The following is a 5,007-nucleotide window of genomic DNA, read 5'->3' as shown; positions in this document are numbered from 1 at the left end:
CTCAGAGTCCAAATTGCAAAAGGGTTTTTCTCACAAGCTCAGGAGCAACCAATCAAGGCTATCTTCAATCCAAGTCCATCAAGGCCAAGGCCCACATTCAAGGCTCCAAGACCATTAGAAGAAAGTGTATAAATAGGAGTTAATTTGATTTAGAAAGGACGTCAATTTTTACTTTTGAATTTGCACCTCTTGGAGGATTTTTACTTACTGTAACTTAGATCTGGGAGGAGAATTCAATTCTCTTCCTCTTTGGTTTTCTCGTTTTCTTTACTGCAATTCTTGTTTGAGTCTTGGGTGTTGAGAATTGAGGAAATTCTGTCTCAATCTCACCTTGAGATCTCTTTTTGTTTCTTTCATTGTACCATTGGAGAATTGAGATTTGAATTCAAGTTTTCTTACTGTTTTGATCTTTAATTTGTTGCAATTGATTTCTGAATTGGATCAAGGAAGGTAGTGAGATCTAGACTTGGTTTTCTAGTCTCTTGACCCCTGAGATCTGAAATTTCCTTTTAATCCTTCTGTTGAATGCTTCTTCAAGAGAATTTACATTTTCTGTTTGAGATCTACTGCAATTAATTTCATCTTTTACGTTCCTGCTTGTTGCAATTTACTTTTCCCTGTTTAATTTCTGCAATCCCAATTCCCTTTATAATTCAAGCAATTTACATTTCTTGCACTTTAAGCTTCAGCCATTTACATTTCTTGCAATTTAAGTTTCTGCAATTTACATTACTTGCACTTTAAGATTCAGCTCTTTTAATTCTTCTGCACTTTAAATTCTTGTCGATTATCCCTCTCCCTTTAAATTTCATGCAATTTGGCTTCTGTTGGATACAAATCACTCAAATCAACTCTCGTTCGCTTGACTAAATCAACCACTAAACTAAAATTGCTCAATCCTTCAATCTCTGTGGGATCGACCTCACTCACGTGAGTTATTATTACTTGATGCGACCCAGTACACTTGCCGGTGAGTTTTGTGTTGGATCGTTTTCCACACATCAAAGCTCCATAGTCTCATTTTTTTTCAAAGATTTCATCTCCTCATTCATAGCTGCCTTCCATCTCGGGCCGGCTAAGGCTTCCTGCACACTGTTAGGAATAGATACAGTAGATAATTGATTTACAAATGATCGATTTGATTCAGACAAGCGGTGGTTAGACACATAATGACTCATAGAATATTTGACCTTACTAGAAATCTCAGGTTCATATGTGGGTTTAGGGATACCTGTGGTGTGATGTGGTGGTAGTTGTTTTCTAGATGGTTCAGCCATATCAGGAGCATCCTCAGCTGACGAATGGTTGTTTGGTGTATTAGTTTCTTGTGGTTCGAGGGATTCGGATGCCGATGATGGACTTGATACTTCCCTTTCTACGTGCTCACCATTACCCAAGTTCAACTCATCCATATCTTGGGCATTAAGTTCAGCAACCTCATCTCTAGTAGAGAGTTCTACTTCTTTTGGTATTTGAAGATCTAAAGTCAGAACTTCTTCTTGGTACTCCCCCTGAAGTTCAGGCTGAAGGGAAAAATACATTGTGTCTTCATGAAAGACGACATCCAATGTAATAAACATTCTTTGTATTGGAGAGTGATAACATCGATACTCTTTCTGATAAGTAGCATATCCCACAAAAATACATCGCAATGCACAAGGACTCAATTTGTTGCGCTGGTGTTTATGAAGATGTACAAATGCTACACAACCAAAGACATGAGGAGGTAAGTTTGTTGTGGTAGGAGCTTCAGTAAGAGCTTGGTATGGTGTCTTGAAATCAATGGTACTGGAGGGAATTCGATTAATTAAATATGCTGCAGATGTAAGTGCTTCACCCCAATAACACAATGGCATATGAGCCTCTATCAATAATGCACGAACAACTTCCAATAAGTGACAGTTTTTTCTCTCAGCCACCACATTTTGTTGGGGTGTTTCAGGACAAGTAGTTTGATGAATGATTCCTTGTGCTTCCAAATATTGTTGAAAACTAGAACTCAAATATTCACCTCCATTGTCACTTCGTAGAACCTTAACCTTTGCATTGTATTGAGTACAAATCATTTTGTGAAATTTTTGGAACAACATATTTACCTCACTTTTGGATTTCATCAAACACACCCAAGTCATCCTTGTACAATCATCAATAAAAGTGACATACCAGCGTGCTCCACCCAAGGTATAACCATAAAAGGAATTAAACTTTTATTCAAACTCAAAGGAAATGAAGCACGATGGCTTTTTGCATATTCACAAGTATCACAACGGAAACTAGAAATATCAAATTTTACAAATAAGCTAGGAAATAATTTTTTAAGATAACCAAATGAGGCATGTCCCAAACGTTGATGCCATAACCAGATATCAGATTTTCTTTTTGTTGCTTCATCGTTGTCCATTGTCAATGCTTGACACAGTTGATTCAAACTCTTTGACTCCATGTCTAAGTAATATAGATTCCCTCTCTTAACACCACAACCAATCGTCTACCTTGTTTGGATGTCCTTAAACACACAAAATTCAGGCCAAAAAATTACAACACAAAATAAAGCAGAGGTGATTTAAGATACTGACAAAAGGTTATAATCCAAGGATGGAACAACTAAAACAGAATCCAAATTCAAAGTATCAGTAAGAGACAAGGATCCTTCTCCTATAACAGGAGTTGAGGTACCATTAGCAGTAGAGACAAATTTTTGTGAGAAAGGTTTAAGGGATGGAACCTGTCTAGAATCAAAGGTCATGTGATCCGAAGCACCAGAGTCAATTATCCATGTACTATTAGAAACAGGTGCGCAAATATTTAAAATTTTACCTCTATTACTTGCTGTTGCTACCAAAGCCGGGCCTTTTTCCTCAATATCTTGTTCTGCCTTTAATTTTACAACTGCAGAAGTGGAGTTCTTGTGTGAATTCTTCTTTCGTGGATCACGATTATGATCCCACCAGTCCGGATATCCCACAAGTTCAAAATAGCGACTTTTGGTATGGCCAGATTGATCACAATGGGCGCATCTATAAGTGGATTTGTTAGCACTAGCAGTAGATTTATAATGATTGGAACCTATTCGATCTTGCTGGTTGGGATTGGATTTGTGTTGAGTGGATCGGTTCCGGCTAACAAGGGCTGAAGCTTCAGGCTTCTCAGATTCTCCTTTCATTGTTGCAAGCCGCACAGACTCACAACGAACCAGTGAGTAGCATTCTTCTAACTTAGGGATTGGATCTTTTCTCAAAATATCACCACGAATCTGATCGAACTCACAATCCAAACCAACAAGAAAGATATGCACCCTTTGTCTCTCAATGGATTTGCGATACAGTTCTACATCTTTCTCACATTCTATACTCACTTTATTGTGATGATCCAACTCACCAAAAAATTTCGATTAATTCACCATAATAGATAGAAAGTGTTCTGCCATCTTGTTTGGCAGAGAAAGCCCTCTGATTCAAGGTGAAAACTTGCAGTTCATCAGCCCATCATAGAAAGCTTTTGATAAAGCCTTCCAAATTTCACGAGTAGTAGGAAGACGGATATATCGCTTCATGATTTCGGGAGACATGGACATCAATAGCCATCTCTTGACTCTTTGGTTGTCTGTGTACCACTTGTCGTAACTTGCATCTTTCAGTCGGTGGTGCTGTTATACCACGAATAAAGGAGAGTTTCTCCTTCTCAGTAATATGCATCTCCATCATCTGGCACCAAACATCATAGTTCGTTTCATTGAGGACAATTCCAGCATTGAAAGATAAATTTTCAGATTGAATAATGATTGGAGCAGTCTTAGTGCCAGAGGGTTCAGAGGGGTCAGACTCTGACTTGCCCATTGTACTAAACGTAACCTGGGCTCTGATACCAAGTTTAATTTGTGAGAAGAAAACCAATTGTATTCTCTTTTGCTATTTCAACGTATATGTACACATATATAGAAAAAATGTTTACTATTCTAGACCCTATCGGTTAGCTACTGACCCTATAATTTAGTATCCTAATTTATAGCTTCCATATTTACAAAAAGAGATCCCTAAAAATAAGTTACAGAATTCCTATAATTAAGCATAAGAAATCTCAACACAATCATCTTAAGAAGCCAAGCTTTTTCCTTGAGGCTTTCTGTCTTAAGTCCTATGTGGATCTTCTAACTGCTGACAAATTACCAGATTCGAAATGTTTGGTGAGTGTCATATATACTTATAGGGTAGATTATGCATTTAAAAAAGTTTGAGTTTATTCCACAGAAGCTAATACCATTATTAACAAGTGTAGATTTGATCGGAGAGGTTGTTGGTAAGGAAGATCCCATAGACTTGATCACTAGCAAAGGGTTTAGGATTTTTTTGGCGTTTCTCCTTGCCACTTAAACGAAGGAAGATGAACCTTTTTATGAGCCAACAATTATAAGTGAAGTAGGTGGGTTCAGCCAATTCAAAATTAATATATAATACTATCTCCATAAATTCACATTTAATGGATCCAGTGTTACTCTTTTTTTGCTAGCTAAAAAGTTAAACTTTTTTATAGGGAAACGTTTTTTACCTTCTATACAAAATTTATATCCATCTTAAACAACTAAGCAAGCATTAATATTTTAATATCCATATCCATTAATTATATTCTTCCAACAACATTTTAGGAACAAAGATTTTAAAATGAATATTTATTTTAAGCATATTATTATTCAAACAAGATTCTTACGAAACAAATCGCATACGAAATTAATAAATAAATAGTCATTAAAATGTAACTAAATCTTTAGTAATAATAAACATGTATATAAGTAAAAATAATTAATCATTAATAAATTTTTATGTTTAATTAGATTATTATGTGTAATATCACGTCACACATTTTTTTACACAGATAAATCATAAAATTTATTTAATATTATTATATTCCAAAAAAATTATTAAGTTTTGCACTATAATTTAATATTAATTTTATTAAACATAGCTGTATATATGTAGAAAAAAATAAAATATACTATATAGCACCATCCGC

This window comes from Arachis ipaensis, chromosome B7 (genome assembly GCF_059453495.1).
Source record: "Arachis ipaensis isolate K30076 ecotype BB chromosome B7, ASM5945349v1, whole genome shotgun sequence".
NCBI classification, from domain to species: Eukaryota; Viridiplantae; Streptophyta; class Magnoliopsida; order Fabales; family Fabaceae; genus Arachis; species Arachis ipaensis.
The sequence above is the reverse complement of the archived record's forward strand: the minus strand, read 5'-3'. Positions refer to the sequence as shown.